The sequence below is a fragment of the Silurus aristotelis genome (assembly GCF_946808225.1).
Source record: "Silurus aristotelis genome assembly, chromosome: 2".
In the NCBI taxonomy this organism is placed as follows: Eukaryota; Metazoa; Chordata; class Actinopteri; order Siluriformes; family Siluridae; genus Silurus; species Silurus aristotelis.
This window is the reverse complement of record NC_139575.1, coordinates 19766271-19781682: the sequence shown is the minus strand read 5'-3', so window position 1 is coordinate 19781682 and position 15412 is coordinate 19766271. Positions and strand designations below refer to the sequence as shown.

General features: G+C 42.4%; 1 protein-coding gene and 1 long non-coding RNA gene across 8 annotated transcripts in view; both read right to left on the bottom strand.

Moving 5' to 3' along the window:
• plxna1b (plexin A1b) overlaps positions 1-15412 on the bottom strand; it is a 191154-nt gene that overhangs the window by 99303 nt on the left and 76439 nt on the right. The gene's annotated exons all lie outside the window — the stretch shown is intronic.
• Positions 4114-7856, bottom strand: LOC310719145. 2 transcript variants are annotated; one of them, XR_014531374.1, is made up of 3 exons: positions 5768-7856; positions 5229-5676; positions 4114-5107 (listed from the first exon to the last, which is right to left on the bottom strand). It is a non-coding gene; the product is annotated as an uncharacterized lncRNA (long non-coding RNA). The 2 variants fall into 2 exon arrangements; XR_014531375.1 differs by having other exon boundaries at positions 5229-5657; positions 5768-7098.

The following is a 15412-nucleotide window of genomic DNA, read 5'->3' as shown; positions in this document are numbered from 1 at the left end:
ATACTCACTTCATCAGACAGAGCGTGCTCAGGAGAGGCGATGAGGGGCAGTGTGGGGGCAAGACTTTTTCACACACACCCCGGCATCATCGCTACCAACCCACGCCGGTACTGTTCTATACCACAGCCTCGCACACAGTTATCAGAAAGAGAAACAGATAGAAAGACAGACAGAGAGACAGAAACAGACAGACAAAGCGATAAACCAAGAGACAGACAGAAAGAGAAACAGACAGAGATAGAAAAAAAATAAAACCGATGACGAATAGAGATAGAAACTATGTAAGAGACAGAGAGATACAGAGAAAGACAGCTGTGACTCTGTATTAGATGCACAAGCAGACACAATCATATCACACAGCAGTGTACACTTGGATATGCTGACTGTATAAACAACGGTGAAAAGAATCTGACCAAATCCACCCATTGAAGCAAGGTACAATTACATACTGCTTTCGAAATCAAACACCTTTCGCTCTTTCTCTCTCGCACACACACACGCACACAAACACACCCTTAATCCATCAATTGTTTGAATTGCAAGGCTTCGTTTGATTTCGCCTCTAGTAGAAACCTGATCTGGAGGCTGTGTGTAACTCCAGTCGCCCCGCCTGTCTCAAAACGCTACAGCAAAACTCCAGCTTCCTCCTAACGCAGCATGAGATCTATCCGCTGTGTTTCTCTCGCCTCCTCTGCCTGTCTACAGGAGAGCGTCCAGGGAAAATAAACACCCACTAAACCGGTCATTGTTTCAATAAATGTCGCATAGTTTAGACCGTCTTAACTTGGGTCAAACGAGTCAACAAGCAAGTGAGCACATGCAGTGCGCCTGCTTGTGTACGTGTCAGAAAGTCAGGTGTATTAAAAAAGTAATAAAAACTAATAAGCATATTAACACAAGGCACATCTGTAGTGTTTCTTATATTTTTCACATATTATTTGAAACCAGAAAATGGGTTTAGCCTTAGTTTAATTTACAATGTATCGCACCTTTACACACGGCTGCTGGCAAATCATTCACAATATACAACTAGCAGAAACTTGCAGAAGATCCTACACCAACTCCTGTAACAGCTCCTACACCAGGGTTCCTAATCAGTGTCAACGAGGCGCCCTGTGGAGCGTTCTATCCAGTTTTCCTCAGAACGTGACTAAGCATCACGATTTCCCAAAACATTATAGTTCACGACAAGCTTCTAACGATATTTGCTCAGATCAAATTGCCATACAAACTGGGATCCATCACACTGCAATTTTCCTCTACTGCCTGTCTGATGTTTTTTTATATTTATAAAACTATATATATATATATATATATATATATATATATATATATATATATATATATATATATATATATATATATATATATATATATATCCCTAGCAGAGCAGTGCTGCCCTATGCATGGGCTCTATATACTGATCAACAGAGCAGAGTCTCTAAAAATAAAAGCATTTTTCCCCTGTGAATTTCAGCTCTTTTTTTTTTTTTTTTTCTTTTTTTCTTTTTTTCTTTTAAACTGCTGGTTTTATATTTGGCCAGAGGTTTAGATCTGATGCTGGAAATAAAGCACTGACTATATCACAAAAAAGAAAACAGAAAAAGAAGGAAAGAAAGAAATATATAAAGAAACAAAAAAACGAAAAAAAAACCAACAACATTAAAAACAATAATAATAAACCCCTTTTCATAACTTCTGTTCAGAGCGCAGTCTCCAAGAGTTCCAACTTAAATCAAGTATACACAAAGACCTAGACACCCTAAACCCCTACATGCAACCCCATAACACCTCCAACACGATTAGTCTTTCAGTAATTCAACATTCAAAATGTTGTGCTTTAAAATGATGTCAAACACTATAAAAATGTAAAAAAAAATTTTGTGATTTTGCAATTTTATATTATTTTTGTATGATTTTAAAAAGTATGTTTACCGTTTTTATTTATTTATTGGCCAACCGACAAACTCACGTACACCGACATTATTGAAATTTATTTCTTTATTTATTACTATTATTATTAAGGTGTGGAGGTATATCTTTTATATACTATTTAATTTCTCATCCAGCTGTCAGGTCTTAGTTGGGTGTTAAGCCAGCACCAGCCACTGCAGCACCTTAGCACAGATTCTCAGAGTCTCTGGAAACTGTACTAGGGGCATGAACATTCTTTTTTCCCCTGATTGTTAGAATGAAAGTGGTGGTGATGTCTGAAATCACACGCTGGAAGTTCTGAGCTCTGAGCTGCAATGTGAAACACGAACACAAAGTAGTTGGTCCAGGTGGATCACATTTATCAGCTTACAACACGCTGGCATTTCTTTCACTGTCGGCTTTCTCTCAGTCATCTCAGCTGTTCCTGTCACCTGATTCTCCGTATGCAGCAGGTGGTTGTTCAGGGCAAAGCCTCTTGAATGTGGTTAAGTGTGAGTGAGCTGTGTTTATCACGTGTAAAGAGACCTGAGAGTGACACTGAGAAAGAAGGGTGTGAAAAAGAAGAAAGGAAAACGATGAGTTCTCATGGAGTTTTCCCTTTGCCATTGTCGCCATAAAGAAGTAAATCTAAATTCGGATTTTTGTAAAGCTGCTTATTGGCAACATCGAGAATCAAAAGTGCGCTGGAAATAAAACAGAATTGAACCGAACAAGGAGAACAACCTTAATAACAGTAGGGAACTCGCACACTTTCTGCACTAACACTCCTGATCTGCTTCTTTATGTACAAGTGTCAGGACCGTGCCACCGGAAAAGCACATGGTGGGAAAGAAATAATAATAAAAAAAAAAAAAACACATTTACAAGAAGTCTGAATGATGCTGCATTATTGATATGTGATGCAGTGTATAGTTTTGGTGGAAGTTAAGTAAACAAATAAGCCAAACTACAGCCAGCCATGCGCATCACGCCACAAATACACCTGAATGCTGGTGAATGAGAGGGAGTTCTTTCCAAGTGACACTTAACATGATTGGCAGGCGAGTAGATGAGGCGGATTGTTCTGATTGGCTGGATACTGTTGGTCCGCGTTATTAGATTTTTCTTCCAACTACAATGCCTGCAGCAGTTATACACTAAACAGATGTTTTATTGACAGCTGCCTGGATATAAGAGGAACTACACCACATAGAGCACAAAGTGGTCCGACTTTAAAATCACACATCCCCCTCTTTAATGACTGTTATTGTCACGCCACACACACACACACACACACACACATTGTAGGCCAGAAGGCCAACAGTGGGATTCACACATTATATGGCAAACAAGTGGAATACAGTGTGAACTACTCACAGGTCTAGAAGTGTGTGTATGTGTGTGTCTTTTATTCTCTCACACACAAACAGAGACATAAAAACAGTGTCATACGGTGTGAACCCAAGGGAAAACACCAAGGCAGGTGCAAAGACTGTATGAATTCTCTCTTTCCCTCTCTCTCTCGCTCTCACACACACACACACACACACACACACACACACTTGAACCCAGTGACAGTATAAGCAGCATGCTGGGAAGCTGTGGTAAAAGAGCAGGTGAGGCCACATCACACACACAAACACACACACGCACCCACAGATTAACATACTGAACAGTGGCATGTGGCGTGAGCGGCATTCTGACAGCTGGGTGGTCGCCTGGCAACCAGGTGTGAAACAGATGCGCTGGCTGCAGCTTGGCTTGTTGCCACGGAAACATGGAGAGCGCTGACCCCTGGACACAGCGTGTGTGTGTGTGCCTCGTGTGCACTCTTGGCATCGCTACTTATATAATGGCATGCATGGGCTCTGTGGTCATTAGAGGGAAAAGACCCAAAGGCTGACCTGCAGGCAGAAACGTGAGGACTAGTGGAGATTTGCACATTCTAGACTCACTGTTTAATCCAGACACAAAGTTTTCCACAAATCATCCTGATGTGCTCTTTTGATATTGCAGCCCATCTTCCCTCAGACTCTAAGCATTTAAAGATGCGTAGACACGGTTTCGCCTCCACACACGGTTGTAAAGAGTCGTTGATTCAGGTTGCTGTATTCACCCTGACAGCTCAGACCAGCTCAAACTCTCTCATCGGTGAGACACGTCTCGGTGCAGAACTGCTCATAGACCGCTGTCTGTGGGTTTTGTTTTTTGTTTTGCAATAAGCACTTCTTATGCTCAGGTGTCCACAAACTTTTGTCCATATAAAAGTAAATGAAGTTATTTTTTCAATGAGGATGATGGTGATAGAAATAAAACCTAGAGAAATGTGGATTTAAAAAAAAAAAAAAAAAGATATATATGTATTTATGTGAGTGAGCATGTGACTGTGTGTGAAGAGAAAAAAAAGGAGAGGGGGGGGTGAGAAGAACAGAGAAAGAAAGATCAAAGTGTAATTGGTTAAAGCCATGGCAAACAGACCACAATAGAATCAGACCGCTGCCAATTAAGTGTAAAGTGAGTGCATCGACTGGTGCGTTTCAGCAGCATCACTCTGCTTCCACAATCTAATCAGCTTGAGAGAAAGACCTCTGACCATGCGCTCTACACGCTAACGGGCCACAGCGCTGGAAAACGCCTTCGCCTTATAAAGGGATTTTCTTTTTTTAAGAAGAAAAAAAAAAGAGAAAAAAAAAAGAGAAAAAACACGGGATGTTCCACCTGAAATGAACTGAAAGCTAGAAGCCTGTACGCGGGTCACTGAGGTCTGACAGGTGTGTGAAGCGACGGCAAGGAGGCTGATTAATTACCCGGAGTTCATGAGTGTGTGAGGCGTCTGGGAGGAGCTGAAACAGGAAGGGAACAGGCATGTCAGTGACTTACAGGGCCAAGGGTCAGAGACACATGGCTACAGTCGTCTCTCTTGCTCTCTCTCGAAACTCTGTTCTGTTTGGGAGAAAGGGCAGTACTTGCCATCACGTGTCACTGTTCGTTAGCATGTTAGCAGGGGATGAAGCTGTGAGCCTGTCACTTCTACTTCTTGTAAAAATCCTTACCAAAGCCCGTCTTCTCAGAAGCCATTTTCTGTGTGTACTGAACGTGTGTGATCTTCAAAAGGAGCACATGGCTGGCAATAGTGCTCATTAACTGGTCTACAAATATACATCCTAACACACAGCACCGCCCAACACACATCCTAACACAAAACACACATCCTAACACACAGCACCGCCCGACACACAGCACCGCCCGACACACAGCACCGCCCGACACAAACACACATCCCGACACAAACACACATCCCGACACAAACACACATCCCGACACAAACACACATCCCGACACAAACACACATCCCGACACACAGCACCGCCCGACACACAGCACCGCCCGACACACAGCACCGCCCAACACACAGCACCGCCCAACACACAGCACCGCCCAACACAAACACACATCCCAACACAAACACACATCCCAACACACAGCACCGCCCAACACAAACACACATCCCAACACACAGCACCGCCCAACACACAGCCTAACACACAACACCGCCTAACACACAGCCTATCACAATACACAAATCCTAACACACAGCACCGCCCAACACACAGCACCGCCCAACACACAGCACCGCCCAACACACAGCACCGCCCAACACACAGCACCGCCCAACACACAGCACCGCCCAACACACAGCACCGCCCAACACACAGCACACATCCTAACACACAGCACACATCCTAACACAAACCACACATCCTAACACAAACCACACATCCTAACACATATTCTAACACACAGCACCACCTAACACACAGCCTAACACAAAACACACAGCACCGCCCAGCACACAACACCGCCAAGCACACAACACAACCTAATACACAGCACAGTATAACATACAGCCTAACACACAGCACACAGCCTAACACACATCCTGTTTATTGGTGAATGGTAATTAATGTGTACTTTGTGCTTTTGTTGTTTTAGTTTTTTCAGGACTGCTGGACATTCTGGAGTGTGTATGGCATGTCCCCGCAATGCCATGTTCTGCCTCACCCAGAGCACAGACATCATTTACACACTCTACTTCCTAACCATTATAAAACTTGGAAATGAAAGTTGCAGCTACATGGCTGAACATGGCCAAAAATCTTGTAAAGCTTCCATCCTCACAGTAGTGATATTTTGTTTAGCTTATGCGATTTAGTTGGGTCACATGCTTCGATCGGGCCAATGCCAATTGGAGAATTGCTATCATGTCTCTACCACAGTCTCCCATCAGTAACGCAGTAACGCTCAGAAAGCGTTTTTTCTGCAGCCGTACTCACGATCAAAGCCTGCAGCGTGCAGACACAAAACCGTTAGTGAGCGAAGGAAGGAGATGGCACGACACACACAGGAAGGAGCTAATTCCCTTACACATGTGGCCGCCACATTTTCCTGACGTACGCACCATGTGTTGTACAGAGCAGCAGAAAGGCCAGACGTTTTCTCACAGGATTCTCATTGAGCCAACAGAGCCGAGGCACAGCGCTTGAAACCTGTGCTTTGCCCGACTGTTTGCTCTCCTCTGTTCCATGCAGTCATGTTCACTCTGGGGTTTTTTTGCCTTCCTGGGCGCAGATTCTCGTTATTGCGCTCTGAAGGCTAGGGCCATGCCATGGTCCGACACAGCGCAGAGGAAATTATGAAACGGTAAAAAGAGAGGGGCCGAGTTCACACCAAATCCATCTTGTTGATTGCAACGCTAAGCTAGCCATAGGACGGATGGGGAAATGATTTGACTGTGTGACGTGCGTTTTACTGCCTTGTGTATGCCAAAGAGTGCGAGGAAAAATGCAGAGCCCGAGCCAAAAGGTTGCTACGGCAACCGCTCCGTCCTGGCTAAGTGGCCGAGATGTTTGGACGGCAGGGCTGCTAGCTGCAGGATTAGAACGTGGCCAATAAAAAGATCAATCCGAGTGATTAGAGCGAGTGGAGCAGGGATATAGGAGTTAATACACGCTGTACATGATTGATTAGCGCCCGTGTCAGTTCACATTACAAAGCCGAGTCATGAGCTACAGCTATTGATTAGACAATTACCAATTAATACAGAAATGCCACACATACTATACCACACAGTCGCAACAAATGCCCCCCCCCCACACACACACACACCACACACCTACACTACACTCACTGTACCCCAACATCCCACATTCTATACCGCACACATCACCCCTCACACTCACTATTGTGAAAAAGACCCGTCGTCACTGAATGACAGACACAGACAAAGACAAAATAAGGTACATAGATTTAATGCAAGACAGGCAGACAGACTGCAGCGAGACAGTGGACATTGCAGACACTGTGGCACACAGAAAGAGAGGTAGAAATAATCTGAACGACAGACACAAAGCAAGATATAAAAAAACCATAGCAGGAACAGAGAGATGAGCTTGTTGTCGATGCATAGACCAAAAACATGGTTTCAAAACTACTCTCTAGCCTCACACACACACACACACACACACACACACACACACACACACACACACACACACACACACACACACACACACACACACACACACACACACACGGGACAAGGAACGAGTTTGTAAATACACACAGGCACACGTGCCCAGGGGCGATCTGTGTCCTACGAGTATTAATACAGCTAAACTAATAACAAACCCGTCGCCCAGCAACAGGTCGCTATTAGCTAATTAACAACCTAAACGAGGGCCTGCTCATTTGTGGCATCTGCCAACAGCTGGTTACGATGATGGGGGAGGGGCGGGGGCGCGCGCACGCACACACACACACACATACACAGATTAAAATACAATTAGGTGAAAATGATCAACTCTATACAAAAAAATTTTACAGATGGTTCCCAAGGCAGCATGCTGGGGTTTGGGGGTGGGGCTGCTGTTCTCTTTCTCTCTCTCTTTCTCTCTTTCTCTCTTTCTCTCTTTCTCTCTTTCTCTCTCTCACTCTCACTCTCACTCTCACTCTCACTCTCACACTCACACTCACACTCACACTCACACTCACACTCACACTCACACTCACACTCACACTCACACTCACACTCTCACTCACACACACACCCCCACGTGAATTTACAGCTGATAAGTGTTTAATCAGTAGAAATGTGGCGCAACATTACATTTTTATATGTAATGTAATGTTGATCTACACTGCAAGTTCACACATACGAATGACACCAACTGCCTTACTGGTGTGTGTGGTGTGTGTTTTCTGAACATTGCGTGTGTACACACAACCTTGTGTGTTTACACTTCACTGACCTCATCTCACAGTGTCCTACACAATAGTGTGAGGTGGAGGAGCTGTCCTGGCCAATAACACTGAGACAGTGCAGAGCTACTGCTTCCCTACACTTAGACCACCCAGAGAGAAAGAAGGAGGGAGGGATTGAGAAGAGAGAGAGGACCCAAGGCTTGAGAGAGAGGACACAACCCTAACCCAAGGCTTGGGGGTGGGTTTTGGATGAAAGAAAAAAAACGCTCTAATTCGCTCAAGTCTTGATTGATGTATAAAGTGAATGTTCAAGATATCCTTCATTGACGACTTTAAAATATTTATTTTAAAACGCAGCAGTTTTGATGTTAAACTTCTGAACTGAAGGTCGTGAGTACAAATCAGAGCACCAAAAAACTACCACTGCTGGGCCCTTGAGCAAGGCCCTTAACCCTCAACTGCTAAATTGTTTAAACGAAATTGCTATAAGTCGCTCTGGATAAGGCTGTTTTTCCAAATGCCATAAATGTAAATGGTCCAATGATTGTACAAAAATGGGATTCTACTGAACTAACTATACTGTAACAGCATACTTGGCTGGTAAATTAACTAGCTAAAAATTTACACAATGAAAGTTTCTGTTTGAGTGTTAGCTTTCATCGTAAAAAGTTAAATAAGGAAGACTGTGCCGCTGGTAATTGTCCTGGAACTTTCTCTGAATACATGTTGGAACCTTTCTTTTTTATTCAATTCATTTCCATGAGCAATGTTCTTCATGGATAGAACCAGGATCTATACAAATATACCCCAAACTGATTCTAATATATATATATATATATATATATATATATATATATATATATATATATATATATATATATATATATATATATATATATATATAAAAACAATAATTGCAAAATCAGCATTTAGGTTGCTGCGAATACAAGAAACCCGATTCTAGAGTTCAGCAAGCAGGCTATTACTACTATAGTGTTAATATTCTAGCACAGCAGAATGCTAGCTTATAATACCGCGTTTAATCTTCGGTGTAATGAATATCGAATTTGTTCACGCAACAATAATGCGCCTCGTGCGTTTTAGCATTAAAACAGAAAGAAACTGATATGCTACATATAACAACATTCATTACCCAGTCATCGCCCCAAGCACGGAAGCTAATTAAATACGCCGCCATCATCCAGCCGAGCGCACGGGCCGGGCATAACAAAGAGTCGCGTTTATGTGATTGTTAAACGCAAACAGTCGCTCTATAGCGGAGGTTACGTCCCGCACTCAATCTTTGTTTGCAAATGAAATCAACAAATTGTTAGAGGACGATGAGCTGTAGCCTATAGGCAGGTCTATTAGCTACCCAACATGTCTGGTGCACCTTGCTGAAATGATGCGCAGCGCGTTATTAAAGCAGGGGAGAATCCCATTATTTCTTTCATCCGCCTCTCATTAACTCGTCCGGCGGATCGTTTGTCAACAGGTTCGCCAACACGTCTATCCATCGTAGCTCCCGGCATTTCACTTCCTTCACCCAGTCCTTATCCTAACAGAGCAATGGCTGTAATGGCATTCATTTCTTTTTGGTTTCTTGTTTTCGTTTAAAGAAAAAGACATTCATGTCTTAGAGACAACACCTCATTAATAGGTTTGTTGAACAAATGAACACGCTCTGTTCAATCTTGTTGTACTGATTGGAGTATAATCTCTAATCTCTTTACACACTATGTTTGCAGAGACCTGAGACACTTTTGAAACATCCCATTCCACCATTAGTTCCCATTCCCTGTTATAATAGCCCACTGGATTTTGGGGGTGGAGATTTGTGATCATTTATCTCCCAAGGGTTTTAGTAGTCAGGTAGTGATGTGGGTTGAAGAGGTGTGAGGTGCAGTGTTTAAATTTATCCCAAAGGTGTTGACTAGGATTGAGGCCAGAGATCTATAGGCCACTCGAGATCCACTCCAGGACATGTAAACCATATCTTCATGGAGCCGGCTTTGTGCACAGAGGCAATGTCATGTTGGAAGAGGTTTGGGTCTCCTAGTAGCTACGGTAGCTATGGAAACCCTATAGTAGGGTACTAAAGGTATGTGGTTTGGGATGTGGCCTTTTGGATTAGCATGCATCCATGCAATAATTACTGAAATCATTCTAAAACCTAACTGGGAATTGGCTTAAACATGATGAAGCATTAGATTGGAAACCTTTCTATTATGTTACAACCACAGCACCTTACTGACTGAGACAAAAAAAAAAAGGGCCAATCCAGTTCTAATCATTGCAGAAAATAGGCGCTTGAAGAGCTGCAATTAGACTGTTCTTGACCTTAAAAGCTTTTTAAAACTAGCCATTTCTATCAGTCATCACGTATCTCACACACACACACACACGCACAAAAATAAACACTCATCCCCGCTTGGCGCTCGTCTGTTTGCAGCGGGGGGCTGGTGAGCCTGAGTCACGGGAGCACTGGGAGTCTTTAATAGGGCAGGAGGGAGGGATACGGGTGATCTTTAGCTCGTGCTCTAGGGGGGTGGGGGTAGTCGTTTCCCAAATGTTCTGAAAGCTGCAGCACACCTTACTACCCTCAACCTCACAGAACTGAGACAAGCAGAGGAAAGAAGAGAAAATAATTCTTTATATAATTTGTAATATTATATATATATATATACACACACACACACACACACACACACACACACATATACACATATACAGTGGAACCCGGTTATGTCGATATCCTGGGGGTGTGCCAAAAAGCATCGAGGTAACCGATGATCGAGATAAACGAAAATCAAAATGGCGGCAGTATATTAATGTGCTTGAAATTTCTTTATGTACATGATGTGCGTTAATAAATGAGAATGTGCATGCACGTGTTTTTGAAGGGTTTTTTTACACAACAGCGTTGCCGCGATTTGTTTGATGAAGGCATGTTATAAAAATACATACAGTACATGTTTATCTGTCAGGAATCCACCTGCCACGCCCCCTTCGGCCCCCTTCGGCGTGGCAGGTGTTTTCTCTGAAGCTCCCGGCTTCAATCGCGCACATATGGTGCTCGTTTAGCATCATCACCAGCTCCTATTTAAACTTCCACACTCTCACTGTCCGTTATTGTTGGTATATGTTGGTTCACGGCGGTCGTTGTTATGGCTCATGCGTTTCCCGGTACGTGTCTTCCCACCGGCACTCTCTCAACGGCTGCTCTTTTCTTCCCAAAGCGCATCGCGGATCCCCCTCCGATCCTGCCGGTGTTCATTCTATGCTTTTGCTGCTCATCCGATAACCGACGTTAAATGGCAAATCCCCCCCCCCCCCCAAATTAAATTTGATCAATTTAATTTGTGCCAATTTAGAGAATTGTGTATTGCATTTATTTGATTTATTATATTTTTTGTGTACATTATGACATTATTTTATATATTTAACCAAACAGGCATTTTATATAATAAAAAAAGAAAACATTGGATGTTCCCAAATGTTAAGTGTTAATAAAAAACAAAAACAAAAAGCAATTCTATGTTTTGCGTTTCTTCCCCTAAACCGTACCGAAATGTGTCTAAAAATTGAGGTACGTACCGAACCGTTAAATTTTGTATACCGTTACACCCAACATATGGAACATCTTTTGTGGTCTACAAAAGAGCTCTGACTTACAACGCATTGAACACCTTCGGAATGAACTGGAAAGCTGACTGCAACCCAGAACTCCTCACCTTACACCTGACTGTACAAATCTCCACAACCACACTCCAAAATCTAGTGAAACATCTTCCATGTAGAGTGGAAGTTAATAAAACAGCAAAGGGTGACTAAATTAAATAAAATAAAATAAAAAAAAGCACAAACAAATCTTATGGTCAAGTGTCCACAAACCTGTGTCCATATTGTGAATGATTTCTTTTTTTAAAATTAACAATTAAATAGCTTCCTAAGTCTGTATGGACAACAAAATCAACATACCTTATAACCAATGGTGTCCAGTGGAAGCGCAGTAATTAGACAAAATTACAAATAAAAATATTCCCAAAACATATTTAATTTTATTAACTGAAGCGTGATTTGTACGCTGATTAGTACGCGTGATTTGATTTTTGTATGAGCATGGCTCCCCAGACTTCCTGAAGCACTTTTCAAAAATAAATCATTAACGTCCAGATAATTGCTTTAATGTATTTGCAGTTTTGGTAATTAATAAACTTTGCATGTATCTTGATGCACTTCGTATTCAAAATTGAGGAAAAAAGAGAGAGAGAGAAAAAGAGAGACTAACACACATTTATTTAAAATATTTCCTTTATGTCCTTCTCAGCCAAATGTTTCTTACAGCATTTACACATTTTCTTTTAGAACTTCTGGCATTTTTTTTCTGTACAGGGCCTCCTCAAAAATAGCACCTTATGTGAATGTTCGGCTGTATTTTTTTCCCTCTGTTGTGACTACAAGTTTTACAATCTCTGCCATTCGTATGGAAGATGAGTGAAAATGAGTCACTGCTGTTCCATGCCCCACATTCTCACAGCTTGGTCAGGTTTATGGATGATCCGCTTGTGTTCGCAGCGAAATGAGATTTTCATCACAGTGACAAACATACTAATAAAGGTTTCTTCACATCATGAGTCTGTGTCATCTTAATCTGCTCCGCTTAGTTCAGCTCTGGTGCAGAAATAAAGCTTTTTGGGTCCGGGCCCCTTGTGGAATGTGGCAAGAACATACAGTGCTTGTAAAAAGTAAGAAAACAACTAATCTTTTATAGTCTTTGAGACCCATGCATCATCCTTTTGTTTATAAGGCAAAAACACACAAGAATTGGACAGTGAGTGAATGGAAGGAAGTTCTGTGGAAAGACGAGTCCAACTTTGACATTTTTGTCACTTACTGAAAATCTTAATTAAGATAGCGGACAGGAGCGAAGATGCAACCAGCTTTCCTCATTGCCACACTCAAACATAGAGGATGAAGCGTAATGGTCTGGGGTTGTCTTGGAGCTGAGAAAGTTCGAGATGTATTCTAGTTAAAAAAAAAAAAAACACACAACAGGTCAACTATTTCATACTTCAGCACCATGCAGGTTCTTCTGGACTGCAGCTAATTGGACCCAATGTCACCATATAAGACAAAGACCTGAAGCATAAAGCCAAGCCTCCGTACTGGTAAATGACAGTTTGTTGCATCTAAACTAAAGGAACAAGCATGTGTCTCTAAAAACTAATATTTGACAGTTACCATGCTTTATAAAGGTATTGACCTTAATATAATTAGCACAGTATACTCCGCTGATATTAACATGTCTTAATCACAACACTACCACAACGATTTGCTCTTTGAGTGAAAAGGGTTTAAGAAGTGTTTTTGGCCACAGGTTCTTTGTGCACACGCAGGCTGAGGGTGATCTAGGGTTATGCGTTGCTCCAGGAGAGCTCAGCTTGGCAAAACAAGCAAGACTGAGACAAAGAGACTTTCATTCTTCTCTTCATCACTTGTACTTTTTCCCCCTGTTCGAGTAGTGAGGAAAGGCAGTTTGTGCCAGCAGGACATCGATTACAGCTGACCACAGGACAGAAGCACTCAGAATGAGACCGAGAGGAGGAGGATGAAGAACGCCAGGGAGGAGAAGAGTGGAAAGAGGGAGAAAAAGGGGAAAGCATTTGTGGTGTTGTCATTTGAAACACAAGCATTGAGGTTTGTGTTTTCCAATTCTGAGTAGGTTATTAAATACAACATGCACTTTGTCTCGCAGTTTTGAAACCATTTATTGCCATGATTACATTCAATATTGCTACAAAATGAGTAGACAGAAAGACAGACAAAAAAGGTTTATGTGAACCGTGACTATATAAAATGCGACCATAAGGCCTAGTGAAAATGATTAAATAGCACACATTACACCAAATCTTTTTTTTTTATATACACATTTCCATGTCCTTGGTGCAGTACACTGCCTTAAACAATAAAGTAGTATACAAAACGTACGCTTAAAGCTCTAGTATGCGTTTGATTTAGCTCAAAATCGCAAGTCAAAACTCCCAATTAAACTTCATAAATTCAAATATAAGTTGTGCTACTTGGTGATCTGATGATGCTGTGTGTCTGTCTGATGATGTTTCCTGAAGCCGGAGTTCAGGAGACCACATCCTGTGTTCCCAAGTAGGAAGTCCGATTTGAGGATGACTTGTTTTATTTGGCTTTTTCTAGTTGAAGATTGGAAATTATGAGTTATGACCTTTAGTGAACCTCTCTCACTCTCACGCTCCCTCTCCCTCTCCCTCACACACACACTTTCAGTAACCCATCAAGGAGATGATGCAACAGAGGGCAAAGCTCAGAGAAATCGACATGATTCAGAAGCTATTTCTCTCTCATGTGCCCTCCATTCTCCACACTCCGTCACCCAGGCCAGTGTGAGCATCGGACTCTAAGAGAAAGAGATATAAGGAGCCGCAAAAACTGTAATAATAACGCGCACACACACACACACACACCCACCCCGGAGGGAGCTCTCGTGCAATGCCTTGCGGCTGAAAGCTTTGACCTACCCTGTAAGAGAGGGCACAACCGATTACAGGCCTCTTCTGGTAAAAAGCGAGCAATCGAAAAGTCATTCATCCAATAGACATGCACGTGGACTTGCGCACACGCGCATACATCTCAACTCATTTTTACCCAGCAAGGACTGCCAACAACAAATCCGACAGAAGCACCTCAACACAGGACCCGAATAGACCCTGTATGCATACGCGCTTCTACAGGAAACGTGGAGTTCTGTCACGCCGCATTGCATTTCGAGCCAGTATCGCTCTCCTGGGACCGTTCGGCGTCTGCTGCTATTTGCTTTACGTAGAACACAAACAAAATCATAAGTTAATAGGGAGAGAAAAAAGAAGTAAGGAGAAAGAACGATGCCTGTACAAACTACACCTGGAGGCTACGGAGTGTGCTGAAGAATGTAACGCGGGCTTGCAGTGTAATGGAGTCGATAAAGATGATGGAGAATAGGATTATACACCAGTTATTCTGGTGAAGAAGAAAAAAAAAAAAATGATGTTATCGAGCTTTTAGATTTCAAATAAAGTTAAAGCGGCATCGACATCCTCAAGTGAATACATCTGTACATCCGGAGAGGAAACAGAATTAGATTAAAATAAAGGACTACGATTAATTTTCATTCGAGATCTCAGCATAGAAAACAGAACTCAAAACAGCACCAAAGCTCAATGTG